At 43.6% G+C, this 18,444-nt stretch overlaps 1 long non-coding RNA gene across 1 annotated transcript in view; it reads left to right on the forward strand.

Annotated features, from left to right (window-relative positions):
- The window catches only part of LOC130297447 (uncharacterized), a 45,204-nt gene that overhangs the window by 2,748 nt on the left and 24,012 nt on the right, over nucleotides 1–18,444 (forward strand). Inside the window, exon 2 of the long non-coding RNA XR_008849522.1 lies at nucleotides 3,903–3,984. This is a non-coding gene — a long non-coding RNA (uncharacterized LOC130297447). The remainder of the gene's footprint in view (nucleotides 1–3,902; nucleotides 3,985–18,444) is intronic.

Below are 18,444 nucleotides of genomic sequence, written 5' to 3' on the forward strand. Positions count from 1 at the left end.
TATGAGTGGTATAGAGCAGAGGTCCTCAACCCAATCCTCAAGGCCACCAACAGCCCAGATCTTTATATGAGTAGTATAGAGCAGAGGTCCTCAACCCAGTCCTCAAGGCCACCAACAGTCCAGATCTTTATATAAGTGGTATAGAGCAGAGGTCCTCAACCCAGTCCTCAAGACCACCAACAGTCCAGATCTTTATATGAGTGGTATAGAGCAGAGGTCCACAACCTAGTCCTCAAGGACCACCAAAAGTCCACATCTTTATATGAGTGGTATAGAGCAGAGGTCCCCAACCCAGTCCTCTAGGACCACCAACAGTCCAGATCTTTATATGAGTGGTATAGAGCAGAGGTCCCCAGCCCAGTCCTCAAGACCACCAACAGTCCAGATCTTTATATGAGTGGTATAGAGCAGAGGTCCCCAACCCAGTCCTCTAGGACCACCAACAGTCCAGATCTTTATATGAGTGGTATAGAGCAGAGGTCCCCAGCCCAGTCCTCAAGTCCACCAACAATCCAGATCTTTATATGAGTGGTATAGAGCAGAGGTCCCCAACCCAGTCCTCAAGTCCACCAACAGTCCAGATCTTTATATGAGTGGTATAGAGCAGAGGTCCCCAACCCAGTCCTCAAGGTCACTAACAGCCCAGATCTTTATATGAGTGGTATAGAGCAGAGGTCCTCAACCCAATCCTCAAGGCCACCAACAGTCCAGATCTTTATATGAGTGGTATAGAGCAGAGGTCCCCAACCCAGTCCTCAAGACCATCAACAGTCCAGATCTTTATATGAGTGGTATAGAGCAGAGGTCCCCAAACCAATCCTCAAGGCCCACCCATTGTGCCATCTTCTGGTCACATCCCCTAAAACATCTACAGCCTGTAGTATTGCTAGCATGTTGCAATATTGTGTTCCAAGATTTGTTCCATGAAAAGTTGGAATCCTTATCTAGCATCAAAGAACTAACCACAATTAGCTCAATTTCATAACTTTTCTCTCTCAGATCAAGGCGTTCTTATAAGAAACCAGTCAATCACTTTTCATGATCCATGCTTTCTTATTGTCTACATCAAATTCTGACCCTGCCATCTAAATGTCACAGCTGGAATCAAGATTAATTATATCAGGCAACATTCTTCCATAGTCCAGTTTTGGTGCCTGTGTATATTGTAGCCTCCGTTTTCTGTTTTTAGCTGACAGGAGTGGCCCTGGTGATGTCTTCTGCTGCTGTAGCCCATCTGCTTCAAGGCCAGATGTGTTGTCTGGTCAGAGATTGTATTCTGCAGACTATGGTTGTAACCAGTGGTTATTTGAGTTACTGTTGCCTTTCTGTCATTTTGAACCAGTCTGCCCATTCTCATCTGACATCAACAAGGCATTTTCCTACACTCAACTTGCTCACACTGGATATTTTCTCTTTTTAGTCCCTACTTTGGACTAAGTGCAGGGGTGTCAGAATAGTGAGACAGACCAGGTTGACAACACATGGGGAGGACTGTACAAAAACAAAAAAACAAAAGTAGAGTCAAAACAAGCAATAGGTGACACCTAGACAGTGTCGTAGTATAAAATGAACAGGCAAAGGCAATGTCAGAAAACAGGCAGAAGGTCAGGATATAGGTGGTCAGAAGCTAAGTCAAGGCACAGGGAATACAGGAATGGTGATGATGGCGAAATAGGCCTTAATATAGATGGGGCAGTAGTGCTGCAGCAGCAGAGTTTAAATATCCCACCTCTGGGTGGTGTGATCGTCAGTGCCATGCTAATTGGCCAGTCGGCAATGTCACTCATTGATGAATGGCCCTGCAATGAGAAGATGCTGGGTGTGCCGAATAATGGACAGAGGTGCTGCTAGAGCTGGTAAGGCCTTATGTAACAGCTCCTCTATAGTAAGCAGGGATTCTATGCTGTTTTTACAAGGAGGTAAGAGTATGCCCTCTGCACAGTATGCAGTTTCTATGGTTCTCCACTGTAGGGCACTAAAGGAGCAGGGACTCCTGTCATTTTGACAGAGGTCCCAGCTCTTATATTTTGAACACTTATGATCTATACAGTGCTGTTTACTGTATGTCCCATATGAATGTTTACTATGCATCATCACCTTCTTACACTACAAGGGCCGGGCGTTGTGCACCTGACTAAAAGTGTAGGGCCGAAACCAAATTGGTGGTAGAAACCGAAATGAATTTGAGGACCAACACTTAACAGAGAAAACCACATATCTAATGCAATAATACAAAAAAAATCTGCAGCATGTTGTTTAGCCGCATGGTTTCTACCTTCCCCCCCTGGGAAAGTAAGAATAAGGAACACAGAACCTTTTCTAATCCTGTAAAACCCTTATACATATTTTTATTACAAGAATTAAAACAAATTTTTGCCTAAGAAATCTGCTTTACTAAGTAAGAAAAAGCAGTGAATGTGAAAATGCTTCATGAGAGAAAGCAGCAGGTAGGACTAATGGCTTTCAAGGTACACAATGCTGATGAATGATAGAAGAGTGTACAGCGTGTCACTCACTCCCGGTTCACGCTGAGCTTTATCTTCGCTTCTGTACAGTAAAACAGTGCCCACAGGGTTTTAATACTTTAGCTTTGATAGCAACCAAACAGCACGAACTGTGGAAGACTAAACACCTTTGAACACCCCTAGACACAGTCCTTGCAAGGAAGTAGTCTTTACTCTCAACATAATCCCTTCTACTTCATACACAGGTAAAAGTCTCAGTATAAAGGGATCGGGAACAAGGCAGACCACGTTACGGGAAACTCACAACATTTCTTTAAGAAAGTCCTTGACCTTGAAAGTTTCCGATGGACCAACTAAGATTCATTTCTAAAATTGTTTAGAGATCCCCCATCCTTAGAATAGCATATATAAAGAACAAATTCACACCTGCCCTCACCGCAAGGGTGCCGCAACTCCGGCCTCACTCGTCCAGTGCCTCCAACCAACGACCGGGCATCTCAGATGTGGAGCGCTCAGAAAAGGCGACTGCCGGCGGTTTCACGCAATCACTATACGCTTCATCCGGCAGCATCAACATACGATGCTTTTGTATGTCGGGGCCATGGCATAAACGGCAATCCGGCAGCATAGACTGCTTCAGTTGCTGCCGGATAGACGTTTAAGGTGCCCTGTGTGCTCCGTTGATGGTCACTCACCTGTCTCCGGTGCTCTGGACCGTTTTCAACAGGATCCCCTGCATCACCTTCTCTCTCCTTTGTCATCATCATGTCGCCGAGCACGCTGTCCCATCATCCAATAGGAGCGGCGCGCGCAGCGACGTGATGACAGCGATGAAGAGCGATGATCCCAGGCAGCAGAGACGGTCCGGAGTGGCAGGGACACCGCGGGGATCCTGCGACAGCGATGGAGGGCGACAACCAGGGCAGCGGTGACGGTCCGGAGCGGTGGGGACAGGTGAGTATAACTTCCTATACTTTACATTGAACGGATCCCTCAACATACGATGGTTTCAACAAACGATGGTTCATTGGAAATGAATTACCATCGTATGTTGAGGGACCACTGTAATCCATACATACAAATAAACCAAAACAAATAAGCTCAGAATTTTTATTTATTTATAATAATGTGAAATGACACAGGTAAAAAGTATTTAACACATGAAGAAAGGAAGGTGGGAAAAGGCTTGGAAAGCCAAGACAACAGCTGAAATTAATCAGCAATTCAAATGCAATCCAGCTCCTTATCAGTGCAAATTAACATCAGCCGCTACAGTCTCTACTGATGGCTACAAAAAGGTCTTATTGCCAAGATACATCTCATGATAGGGAAAAGCAAAGAGCTGTCTCCAGACCTTCACAATAACAATGGTGTTGGTTACAGTCATAATACGGTTGTGGAAAGACAATCATTTTACCATAAATTTGCCTCCACCAGGTGAGGAGTAAGAAGAACCAGAAGAGTTGTCCAAGAGCCAAGGACACCTGAGGAGAGCTTCAAAAAGACCTTGAAACAGCAGGTACTGTTGTCTCCAAGAAACATTGGTGAGAAAATGGTGATGTGTTCAATACTTATTTCACCCACTGTATGAGGACTGATGAATGTTTTTTTTTTCCATATAAACATTCTTACAAGGGGTACTCCGCCCTTAGACATCTTATCCCCTATCCAAAGGATACGGGATAAGATGTCTGATCGCGGGGGTCCCCCTTGATCTCGGCTGCGGCAACCCAGACATCCGGTGCACAGAGCAAACTCCGCTCCGTGCCGGATGAATGGCGATGCGGGGCTGAGGCTCGTGACGTCACGACCATTCCCCCTCAATGCAAGTATATGGGAGGGGGCGTGATGGCCGTCACGCCCCCTCCCATAGACTTGCATTGAGGGGGTGTGGCCATGACATCACGAGCAGGGCGCGGCTGTGAAATTTCGAGCCTCCGGTGCTGCACCCAACACCCAACAAACGCCAGGTGTAGCGGGACCCCCGCAATCAGACATCTTATCCCCTATCTCTTTAAGTACTTAGGTATAGAGATAGCAGTTGTACTTGGACCCTACTACTTACCCATAGGCTCCTTCGCCTATAAGAAAACATCAGTAATATAAGAGTCACATGACAGGTGGGAAATCTTACACGGTTTTAATTGGGTTCTTAGATCTTCACCCTAGAGATCACAAGCTACGATAATACACCCACTAGATCACTATAATGTGAAAACCTTGCCTCATACCGAAAATACAGTGCACATTCGAAACCTAACATTTGTTAAATCTAGATTCCACAAATTATCTTTATTTTAAAATTATGAACATTTCTAACCCAAAAAAAAGAGAATGATTTTGTCTACGGAGCGGCTTTAATTTTTGATTAGGTGTTTATGAGCTCCTCCGCGCTCCCACGCTGATTATACCGCCGGAAGAGCAATTTGGCCTATAAATAATTCAAGTGTTTTCTATTCAGAAAAATGTGAGGACACATGATGGCAACGTGGTCGCTCAGTTCTCTTATCAGATTTCTGTAGCAAAGCTACTTAGCGCTATCAAAGCCTTCCAGGTACTTCAATCCAATTCTGCCTTTCTTTCTCCATATGTATATATATATATATATATATATATATATACATATGGTGAAAGAGAATTACGGTATATATATATATATATATATATTTGTGCTCAGGGCTTTCATTCGTGCACGTGGTTGCAAGGGTTGACTACCGATTTATACATAAACACATATTGACTTACCAAGAGGTTAGAGTTGTTCCCTACCTGAGATTGCACCTTAGATAAACCTATACCAATGAGAATGCCTAACTCAGCGGTTGAATTGTGCCCATAACCGCGTATGAGGGCACGCCTGAAGAGAGCAAAAAACTCAGACATAGGGTTGATAACATTGCTCTGAACAAGATAACCCACATCACCACTAGACATATCTATCTACCCCTAACTGTACTACCTAACCTCGAGCAACCAAGAGAGAGTTGAGCCTGCCGGCTCGCGCCCACATTAGGCAGCACCTGACCCTGAGAAGTAACGGTAGAGACGCCTACTACGAATGGCCTGACGCTGGAACCGGACCTGACTACATACTGGCTGATTCGAGCCTATTGACGTACTTACTGTGACAAATGCAGCAAGATGGAACCAGTAAACTTACCAGGCATAACATACTTCAGTCCCTGCTAATAAGTGGCAAAGTTTCCACTGTTAGTTAAGTGATACGCAACCTGACACAATGACCGACCTTTGGTGACAATGACTTTCCATTGGCATGACGCCTATACCAATTAAGCCTCGATTAGCAACCTACCTGAAGAGTTGACTCGACTGAACAGTGAGCCATACCCACACCTGCCCAACATGTCGTCATGACTAAGATCTGAGGAGTGACGACCTGCAGCGAATGATGGGTCTCCTTGTCATGCACATTCCTATAGATTTGACAGAACTCGTGTAACAATTGCGCCTATAGACTGTCGTACATGAACGCATGACAGGTATAAACAGAAGCGTTGTGTCTGTAGACATGATCGGTCTCTGCGTGCCTATCGTACCTGTAGTTTAGCCAGGTCCTGCGTACCCTCGTGCCTATAGATGTGGCAGGACTTGCATAATCATCGTGCCCGTAACAAGACAATCTAACTCAAACCTCGTACATGTAGGCGTGACAGATCTTGAGTAACCCTGTGGACGTGATGTACGTATGCGTGATGTTGACATCACTGGACTAAACTGATTAATGCTGACCACGAAGTACACACGTATGCACCATGGACTGCTACCACCGTATATTCAGTGCAAGTTTAAACGTATGCGAAGTATACTGGCACAGAGGTATGTGCGGTGTAACTATTGGTGATTGTAGAGTACAAGCTATGACCATCTGTACAGTATGAAAGCTACGAACGTATGTGTAGGATACTCCTTATGCATCCATGAGCGTATGAACAGTGCGTGCTCTGTGTATGGTAAGACAGTATGAAGCTAGATACGACAACAGTTATGAGCATATGTTTCTGGATAGCGACCCACGTATGTATGAAAGGACGGCACGCGTGAGTGCAATATGACCACGACAAGCACACGAACAGTACTCAAGGCCTTAGCGTTTAACACTGTCCTTACACATTGCATATAACACAATGAGCGTATGAACAGTGCGAGCTCTGTGTATGGTAAGACAGTATGAAGCTAGATACGACAACAGTTATGAGCATATGTTCTGAATAGCGACCCGCGTATGTATGGAAAGGACGACACACGTGAGTGCAAGATGACCACGACAAGCACACGAACAGTGCTCAAGGCCTGAGTGTCTAACACTGTCAGTACACATTGCATATAGCACAACGAGCGCATAAATGTACACAACAGTAACTGTACCTGCTGCCTAAGACACTATGAGTGCATGTACTGTATGCAACACTAACTGTGACTCCTGCATGTGACACTATGAGTGTACGTACTGTAAACAAAACACTAACTGTACCTGCTGTATTTAACACAAGCACTGTGTCCGTAGACATGAACGGTCTCCGCGTGCCTATCATACCTGTAGTTTAGAGAGGTCCTGCGTATCCTCGTGCCTGTAGATGTCACAGGTTTTTGCGTAATCATCGTGCCTGTAACAAGACAATCTAACTCAAACCTCGTACCTGTAGACGTGACAGGTCTTTGAATAACGCTGTGGACGTGATGGACGCTCGCGTGATGTTGACCTGAATGGACTAAACAGATTAATGCTGACCCCAAACTGCAACGTACGCACCGTGGAATGCTACAAACATCTGTTCAGTGCAAGCTAACGTATGCGAAGTATACTGGCACCGAGGTATGTTCAGTGTAACTATCAATGATTGTAGGGAACAAGCTATGCGCATCTGTAAGTATGAAGCTACGAACGTATGTATAGTATATTCCGTGTGAATCCAAGGGCATATGAACATTACAAGCTATGAGCGTGAGTATGGTAAGACAGTATGAAGCTAGATACAACAATAGTTATGAGCATATGTTCTGGACAGTGACCTGAGAATGTATGGAAAGGACGGCACACGAAAGTGCAATATGACCACGACAAGCACACGAACAGTGCTCAAGGTCTGAGTGTATGACCCTATGTCTGTACACGTAGCGTGTGACACAACCTGAGAATGTATGGAAAGGACGGAACACAAAAGTGCAATATGACCACGACAAGCACACGAACAGTGCTCAAGGTCTAAGTGTATGACCCCATGTCTGTACACGTAGCGTGTGAGACAACGAGCGTATGAACTATACACAACAGTAACTGTACCTGCTGCATGAGACACTATGGGTGCATGTACTGTATGCAACACTAACTGTGGGTTCTGCATATGACACTGAGTATACATGCTGTAACAAAAACACTAACTGTACCTGCTGCATATGCCACTGAGCATAAGCACTGTGCCACCTAACTGTGCCTACCGCCTATAACACTATGAGCATATGCACTGTGTACCATACCAGTGTGACTGTACCCACTGCATATGACACTGCGCATATGTACTGCGAACTACCCTAACTGTACCTACTGCATGTGATACTATGAGCATATTTACTGTATACCGCGCCTATGACTGTAACCCCTACAAATAACACTATAAGCATGTATGCTGGTGTACAAACTAACTATACCCACTGGAACGACACTATGAGCGCATGGACTGTATACAATACTAACTACCCACTGCAATATAACACTATGAGCGTATGTACTGTATCCGATACTACCATGTACCCACTGCAAGTACGCCACGAGCGTATGTGCTGTTCCCAACCCTGTAACCTAATGCATGCTACAATGACCTTGTGTACTGTATACGACACTATAACTGCACCTACTGCATATAAGCTACAACGCATGTATGTACTATATATACGCATTTATTTTTTATTTTTTTTGAGTGACTGTACGGAATGAATGTTATGAACGACTGCATGAAACGCTATGAGTGACTGCACGGTATTAAACACTATGAGTGACTACGCGCACCGTGACCTACGTGCAGTATGGAAACTGCCATGTGTTGCAAAGCAGTACACAAATGAGTGTAGGTACTGTGTATGTGTTACGTGTGGAGCGAAGGTATGAGCGTAGGCCGTGTAGCAACGTGCGGCGTGGATGTTACGAGTGAGTGCCCGGTATGGACGCTGTGAGTGACTGCACGGTATGGACGCTGTGAGTACCTGCACGGTACGAGCTAGAAGTGACTGCACAGTGAACTACAAGTGAATGCACGTGTGAATGCTATGAGTGACTGCACGATGTGAAAGCTATGATTGACTGCACGGTGTGAATGCTATGAGTGGCTGTACGGTGTGAAATGCTATAAGTGACTGCACGGTGTAAAAACTGCTATGAATGACTGTACGTGTGAAACGCTATGAGTGACTGTACGGTGTTAAATGCTATGAGTGACTGTACGGTGTGAATGCTATAAGTGACTGCCCGGTATGAATGCTGAGAGCGTCTGTACGGTATGAATGCTACGAGTGACTGCACAGGATGAGTGCTGGGCAACTGCTCGGTATGACTGCTGAATGACTGCACGGTATGAAATACTATGAGCGACTGTACAGTATAGATGTTACAAGTAACTGCATGGCCCAAACGTTGTGAGTGGCTGTGCGGCATGGACGCTACGTGAACGTTCGCCACCACTGACGCGGTCCGTGGTGGCCCTGAGTCTGGCAGGGAAACCTGGGGCGAGAAAACTGGGGAGGGAAATTGCACGAGAAACTCTGCCCCCTTGGCATACACGTGGTCCGGTGGCTGCGGGGAGCCGAGCCCTTGCATGTGATAGGGCTGCACCATTCCCCCGTGTGTCGGGGCCGGTGTGTTGAACCCGGCTGCCCTGGTTATTTACAACCCTTTTTTTAGGGTGAGAGACCACAGCAACGGGGGGGGTGGCGGGCTCGAAGGCCGCCACGGAGAGAGCGGAGGAGAGTCCGGGACAGTGGAAACCAGGGACCGGGTGCTCCGATCCTCTGCCCGAGACCCCGTGCAACGGAGTGTGGCGGGGAGGAACGGTCAGACCGTAGGGGCGTAGGTGGGAACATAGTAAAAGACTGGAGGCCGGAAAACCGGGTTTACCGTGGGAAGTCTGCACGCTGAACAACCGCCTTACGCAAACGTCACGTACGCCCCGCCTACATGATGCAGGGACATATTATACTCCCTCCACTAACAAGGCTCCGCCTAGAGGTGTGAGGGGTGTGGGAATTCCCGCCCCCTCGCACAAATTCAGCCTGATAGGCTTCCCACATATATATATATATATATATATATATGCACATATTGGTGTTGTGCACACGAGGTAGAGCCTCTATTTGTTCTTCTTTTCCTCCATATGTGAATACAGTTTATGTCCTGTTCTGCTACATCCTAATATTTTTTATTTATTTAAATAATTTATTTATGTATTTATTAATTAATTAATTTAATACATTTATTTATATTATTTAACATTTTTATAAAATTATATTTTTAATTTATTTGAATACTTTAATTCATTTATTTAATTAATTTATTAATGTATTTATTTAGTATTTAAATAAGTCAATTATCTATATTTATTTCCATTCATTTATTTATTATTTAAATACCGTAAGTAAATTAATAAATAAATAAACTTACTCGAAATTGGGTCTTTTAAATCCCTAACAACTATTTCTTTCCACTTCTTCTTCAAGCCATAACCATTTTATTTTTTCATGTACAGAACAACATAAGGGCTCGTTTTTTGTTGGGCTAAATTAGTATTTTATTTGTTACTTTTACTGTGAAATATACTGTGAGACAGAAAAACCAAATTGTTTGCCAGGTGAAATTAATAAAATAACAGAAAACTTAGAAAAAAAAAAACATGGGCGCTCACCCATGGCCTGGAAAACAGAAAATATACTCAGCAGCCGCCGGAGCTGTCACGCCCCCTCCCATAGACATGAATGGAGGGGGGGGGGGGGTGGTGTGATGTCACAACCATGGCCGCCAGAATGTTCAGAATGTTGGGGTGCCGGCCTGGTGATCAGGGGGGTCCCAGCAGCTGGACCTACCGTGATCAGGCATCTTATCCCATATCCTTTGGATAGGGAATAAGATATCTAGGGGCAGAGTACCCCTTTAAACTATAATGGGAGTGAAGTTCTTAAGGGATTGCAATGTCTGATCACATTGGCATCATATAGTGGAAGGTGTTTTTGTCAAGGAAAGAATATTACAAAACTACAGAAAAACTATTACTTAAGAAAGAATCTAAAACCCAACAGGCTGCTCTATAATTCACTTACGGTAATAAAGATAGTGATTTTGCCACCTCGCATGCTGCCGTTCCCATAGCGCGGTACTAATAGAAGAGAACATAAGGAAATCACTTTCCATGGCCTGTTGAGAGCTTCCTCTGTACGCTTCCGCTACCACTTCGATAATGTGCGTACTAGTTTTTTTTAACTTACACAGCTGCTGTATTCTTCTTAAAACAAGATCTTAAAGTGCAAAAATAAACAAAAACATTATTTATATAGGATAAACTCTTTTTGTAACTATAAAGATTTTTATACAAATACTTAAAGGGGTACTCTGGTGGAAAGATTCTTTAAAATCAACTGGTGCCAAAGAGTTAAACAGATTTGTAAATTACTTCTATTTAAAAATCTTAACCCTTCCAGTACTTATCAGCTGCTGTATGCTCCAGAGGAAGTTGTGTAGATTCCTCCAAGTGACCACAGTGCTCTCTGCTGACACCTCTGTCCATTACAGGAACTGTCCAGAGCAGAAAAGGTTTGCTATGGGGATTTGCTTCAGCTCTGGACGGTTCAGAGGTGGCAGCAGAGAGCACTATGGTCAGACTGGAAAGAACTACATAACTTCCTCTGTAGTAAACAACAGCTGATAAGTACTGGAAGGGTAAAGATTTTTATGTAGAAGTCATTTACAAATCTGTATAACTTTTTGGCGCCAGTTGATTTAAAAAAAAATGTGTTTTCCATTGGATTACCCCTTTAACAGTGAGCCTCTTGGGTGTGATACAGATGAGTGAGTGTGATGTATATACTCTGTACTGTGTACATCACCACTCCCTGCAGTACTACAGTATACAGCACCGAATGGAGCAGGAAGCTTGTCAACAAACAAGGGTCCATGGTCCATGCTCCTGTCTGTACTTTTTACGGCACACAACACAATAGTGAAACATGCCACACAAACAGAGTAGCATGCCATTAATGTGTTTAGCGGCCACAACATCTGTGTACTATAAAATAATAAAGTTTGAACTTTAATATTATTTATATTGTTTGATTCCCATAGACGAAAATGGAAGAAGAATAAACAGAGTGGAACCCCAAGCTATGTTGTTTCCGTAATATGGGAGTTCTATGAAACAGCATAGCTTGTGGTGCAACATGGTCTATTGGTGTTATGGAGACAGTATAAAACAGCCCTGGTATTGGAATTCAGCCTCTGCAAGCAGGTTACACAAGGCCAAAAATCCATTAGTTCTCCCAATATTGGCCCTCATTTACTATTCTAAACCCGACTTGTTTTGTCTGTTTTTTTTGGCGCATCTTTGTCTGCGACATGTTGCAGACATTGTGCGCCAGTCTGCGACACGATGCGACATTTTTTCCTGACGGACCCGATGTGGATTCTCCCAAACCCAAAAAAGGGGCGTAACCCGACATTTCTGAGCTTTCCCACGTATTTATAAAGGTTTCCAACCCGAATTTGTTGAATTGTTGTGGATTTTTTCCCGACAACTCAGAGGAGTTGGAAACCAAAACCAACAAAACCCACGAGCGGCAAATAGGATGCAACATAATAATAAATACCAGGGGAAAAAAGCAGTCGGGTAAGAAAGCAACATAGACTTACAACCCGATTTTCTAAGTAAATGAGGGCCAATGTCTATACAGAGTTATGCAATTTTGTAAGGCAGCTGGAATGGCTGTTTTCAGCTTACCCAACCACCTTCGCTGCTGCAAATAGGCTGGGGGGGGGGGGGGGGGGACCCAAAAGCTGGCTTGACTATTTTTGGCGCCCCAACCACCTCCGGCTGCGGAGAATAGGCTGAAGGAGAACAGGAAGCCCATGCTTTAGAGATAGGTGTGGGGCCCAGAGGTGGGACCTGCATCTATCAGACATTTATGGCATTTCTTGAGATGGGAATTTCAGGTTGTATCACTGTAGACATTAAAGTCAGATACACTCAATGTCCACTTGCTGGGAGTCTAGTCACTTTGCCCCTTTTGATCCCTAAAATGAAGTGGCAGCAATTCCAGTTTTTATATATGCAGTCTTAAAAAAGCTGAGTAGAAGTGCCAGCTCCTCCCTAGTATTACTGCCACTTCATTTTAGGAAAAGACAAAAGGAGAAAACAGGGTGGGGGGTGGGAGGTGTGTTGCTCCCTTGTAAAGTAGTCTAAAGGGGTACTCCGCCCCTAGACATGTTATTCCTTAGACATGTTATTTCCAAAGGATAGGGGATAAGATGCCTGATCATGGGGGTCCGCCCCACCCCCCCATCTTGGCTGCGGCACCCCAGACATCCGGCGCACAAGTGAACTTCGCTCAGTGGCGGATTACTAGCGATGTGGGGCGGAGGCTTGTGACGTCACTGTGACGCCCCACTCGTGCCCCCCTTCCATAGACGGCCGTCATGCCCCCTCCCATAGACTTGCATTGAGGGGGCATGGCATGACGTCACGAGCGTGGCCGTGAAGTCACAAGCCTCCGGCGCTTCAGTGCTGCACCCGATGCTCTAAACAAACGCCGGGTGCAGCAGGGAGATAGGGGATAAGATGTCTAGGGGCGGAGTACCTCTTTAAAGGGGTTATCCACCATAAGGTGACTTTAGTATGTACATCGCAGACAGTAATGGACATGCTTAGGAAGGATCTGCGCTTGTCTTGGGGCTAAATGGCTATGTTGTGAGATTACCATAACACTGTGGCTAGTTTTTTGTGAACTGGTATTTCCTGTTTGAGTTTTCTTCTTTGCCTGCAAATCCCATAATTCCATTTTTCTCCCTCCCACACATCAGCCACCCCACCCATTGAAACATAAATGAGCTGCATCCATTCAAAAGACCTGTGGTTTTCAATCAGGGTGCCTACAGCTGTTGCATTAGTTACAGATTGATCTCTCTCCCACCAAGCTATCGCTCCACTCATTGAAGCAGACAGGCTCCCTGTCATCAGCTGACTAGTGAGTCAGGTCTCGGCCGCACTGCAACCTGGGAAAAATCTGAGACAACAGTCATTTTATATGCTGTTAAAAATAAATATTGGGGTGAAAATCACAAAACCGTCACACACAGGTACAGACACTATATTATGGACGTCACTAACTTTACAGCCCCTGTAGCATAGTCAAATAAAAAAAAATCCTGGAATACCCCTTTAAGTAGTATGCGCCCACTACCACAAACCTATGGTGTCTACTTAGTTGGAAAATTTTCTAAAGGACAGATACAATGCTAAAGAAGTCATATATGTACACCAGTATGCTGCTCTGGATACCTGATTTAGCTGCCCCTAAGGTGTGAATAAGTAGACAAATGCAGTGAGGAAGAAATAGGGTCTAGATGAGCGCTGCTGTAATAAGGTATCACAAGTTTTTACCAACAGATGAATAGGCCTTAATCATTTTAATAATCAAACAGGTTTTGGTGCCAGCATGCGCCTTCCTCAGGTCCAACCTGGTTGGCTGACATGTGCATCTTTGGTTCATACTCCACAGTCGCACCTGTCAGCCAGCCAGGACGCCTAAGAGGTGTTTCATGTTGGACCTGAGGAAGGCGTATGCTGATGCCGAAACTCGTTGTACCTAGACCCTATTTTTCCCGCACTTTATTCTATGGATCACATAGGTTGGAAACCATACGGATCCCAACATTATAAAATGTAAGGGGCTATGTACAAAGGAATGAGAGAGGAAAAGTCACCTTCAAAGAGGTTATGTTATTGATGGTCGTTCTTCGGGCTGTACAACATCATGTTTCGATATAACACTATAAATGTACTTCTGGGCAACATACCAGCCGCCCTCTCGTTCTTGAGTTATTACTTTTCCTATTTTTGACTACAGGCTCTCTGACTCTGTAAATATTTGGGAGCCTCCTCAGTCACCAAAAAAATTCCCTCTAGTGTAAAACTGTAAATAATAGACTGACCTCGGAGGAAAAGGGTTTTTTGGCTAGAGCGGCCCTGTCAATGTTTTGTTGAAACAGCAAAAACATCAAAGGAGGAAAATATGATTAGGTCGGAGCATAGGAAATATACAATCTCCTCTACTACAATCATCCTTTCTTATCCAATTTTTTTTTGGCAACCTATGTGGCTGACAGGTCTACATTACGCTACATAAACCTTATAATTTTTCACGCTACTAACAAAGATGGTGCACCGAGATTCTGCATTTTTTTTTTTTAAACAAGTGACTAAAGCGACATCTATTTCAGATGTCACCCACAGGGAGTGAATTATTAAGGAGTAACACGCTGCGATGTGTGATAAACTCCAACAAAGCCTCAATCTGCAATTTTGCATCATGTTTAATTCACATCCGCAGCAGTTCGCTGGTTAATGCAGAGTAATGTAAACTGTTCCCTGTGTATTAGCACTTGGTAAACGCATGAACACCGAGCTGCCGGAGTCATTTGCGGCATTAGTCATGACATTATCACATCATTTTCAATATTTTCCATCTCTTTCAATTTCGCCATGATAATTGGATTTAAATGATTTTGAGCGGATAGATCGGGTTTTTCTGGAATGAATTACATAACAAGTTGTTAATAAAAATATGTATTCATATTTGCAGCGACTGATATTATGGAGGCATGATAACAACAGTCCGTAGGATCGGAGGCCTTTTCACGGCGATAAGCTCTCAGATAAAGATAGCAAATTCCTTAAAATGCTTAAATTTATTCTGTAAATTAGCATCTGGAATTTGGCTGATCAATTCTTTGTTTTTAGTGATGAAGTACATTAGTTCAAATTTAAAGGGGGTTATCCAACATAAGGTGACTTACAGTGTCATACAGTAATGGATATGTTTGCCAAGGATCTGTGCTTGTGTTGGTGGTAAATGGCCGTGTCCTGTGTCCCCATCACACTGCTGGCTTGTTTTTGGGAATTAGTTACTTCCTGTTTCTGTGGCCTCCCTCAGAATATAATGCCCAGGATCCTTTGTTTTAAGGTGGAATGTGACTTATTTGCCTCCCACATATTGGTCTCCCTACCTATTGCAGCATAGCCACGCTCCCTTTGATCACATGACTTTCCCGACTTCCCCTGACACACAAGCTCTGTATCTGTGTTATGATAAATGCCACTCATTCGTCATTCGGGGGCTAGCTTCACACACAACAGACAGAGGAGCCAACTCCCTTTCAGCACCTGACTTGTGATGTATTGTCTCGGGCCACACAGCAAGCTGGCAAAGGTCTGAGACAACACTCATTTTATAGGCTGCAGAAAATAAACTTCTGGGGAAAGATTAAGAAATTCGATACCAGCCACCAAATACAGGTAAGTGATGTATATTAGTAACTAGACTGACTTTGCTGCCCCTGGCTTACATCCAAAAATCCCAGACTACCCTTTAATTCCTATATAAATGAGTATCCCCTGTCCATATGATCTACTATGGTATATTGAAATCATGTTGGGGTTCTTATGGCTCTCTCAGATTCTGGCCATCCATGTATTACTTGAACCTCCATTCGCTGCAGTCAAATGTTCGATTGGCATTGGATTCCCCTTAAAAACCCATATGCTTTCTGTAATCTCAGGACCCAGGACTGCTGGTCTCATTAAATGTGTTGTCTGTGATGAGACAACAGGGGGTGCTTCAGCTATTTTAAAAATTTTTTAAACGGCCATACTTATCTTATTGATCCCCCCTACAACATGGGACATATGACCACTGTAGTGGCTATAGAGGGTCACCGCTGTGTCCAGGACTGGTAACGGTCCTGTGTCAAGAGGAACCAAGAAGTAGACTTTGTGGCCATTCATGAAACACTCTTGTTCAAATTCAATCCATTCTTGACTCTTCAGCCCAACTAAGCCACCTCATCACGCACTCCTCCTCTGTCTATCCCCTCACTACCTATTCATTGCCCAACAAATTCAGTTTAAAATGTTCACAATGATATCAGAGACCATCCTTTCCCGCTACATCTCTGATCCGACCTGATCGCCCGATACCGACCTTCACATAACCTCTTCAAGAAAGCCTACAACACACAATAACCCTTCTGCCCCATGCACTGGGAAAGGCTACTTCCCTAACTTCTCGTAGACAACCAGACGACTCCTTTCCTTCCCCCTTGTAAACCCTCTTGGGCAGGGCCCTCTCTATATCAGTATATCATTTACTTTGTATCACATTCATTGTACTTGCGTTTGTGCTATGTATTTAAACCCTTATCATAAGTCCCTGGACCCAAGGGAGCCACAAAAATAAGTAACTAATAATAAGGGGAATCTAGGATGCATTGGATGAGAAATGGCAGGGGATTGGTAAGGTGAGTATGACTTCTTTTTTTAAGGTCAGTGAATGGGGGTGGCCTCGACAGTGATCCGACAGACACAAGAAATCCATTTAAAGGGGTACTCAGTTGGGATAGGGCTTCGTACTGAGGTGCCATGATGTTTACTCCTAAGGACGATTAATGGTATAATTTTGCCACCCACAAATGGCCGTGACCTCAAACCAACATTTTAAAAACGTTTTTTTTTTTTTTTTTTATCAACTGGTGCCAGAAAGTTAGACAGATTTGTAAATTACTTCTATTAAAAAATATTTACCCTTCCAGTACTTTTAAGCAGCTATATGCTACAGAGGAAATTCTTTTCTTTTTGAATTTATGTTTTTGTCTTGTCCATAGTGCTCTATGCTGACACCTGATGCCCATTTCAGGAACTGTCCAGAGCAGGAGAAAATCCCCATAGCAAACCTATGCTGCACTGGACAGTTCCTGACAGGGGCATCAAGTGTCAGCAGAGAGCCCTGTGGACAAGACAAAAATTAAATTCAAAAAGAAAATAATTTCCCCTTTAGCATACAGCTGCTTAAAAGTACTGGAAGGGTAAAAATTTTTTATTAGAAGTAATTTACAAATCTGTTTAACCTTCTGGCACCAGTTGATTAAAAAAAATGTTTTCTACCGGAGTACCCATTTAAAATGTTGGGTTGTGGTGGCGGCCATTTGTTGGTGGCAAAATGATCCCATTAAAGGGTACCTCTCATCAAATAAACTTTTGATATATTTTACATTAATGTATGTTGAATAACTTTCCAATAGCATGTTAAGGAAAAATATGCTTCTTTCTATTGTATTTTTCCCGATCAGTCCTGTCAGCAAGCATTTCTGACTCATGATGGAGTCCTAAACACTCAGAGCTGCCAGCCTGCTTTGTTCTCAGCCAAACAGGCTGTGAACAAAGCAGGCTGGCAGCTCTGAGTGTTCTCCTTTGTGAACAAAGCAGACTGGCAGCTCGTAGTGTTTAGGACTCTAGCATGAGTCTGAAATGCTTGCTGCCAGGACTGGTAGGGAGACCCCTAGTGGTCATTTCTTCAAAGTGGAAAATGAAATAAAAAGAAGCATATTTTTTTAATAACATGCAATTGTAAAGTTATTCTGCATACATTAATCTATAATATATCAAAAGTTTTTTTGATGAGAGGTACCCTTTAATTGTACTTAGGAGTAAACATCATGGCGCCTCAGTCCGAAGCCCTATCCCAACTCACACAGTGCAGCCATATTGTTTTTCAATAGTTCTCGTGCAATTATATAATGTAAAAATTTTTTTTACAATTCTCATGAGTTACACAACCGACAAAAAACGACATGACTTTAGATAATACTGCACATCATCTTTATTTTTATTATTCAGCTAATAAAAAATCTACGTAAAAAAAGAAATTAAAATGA

This window comes from Hyla sarda, chromosome 13, assembly GCF_029499605.1.
Source record: "Hyla sarda isolate aHylSar1 chromosome 13, aHylSar1.hap1, whole genome shotgun sequence".
NCBI classification, from domain to species: domain Eukaryota; kingdom Metazoa; phylum Chordata; class Amphibia; order Anura; family Hylidae; genus Hyla; species Hyla sarda.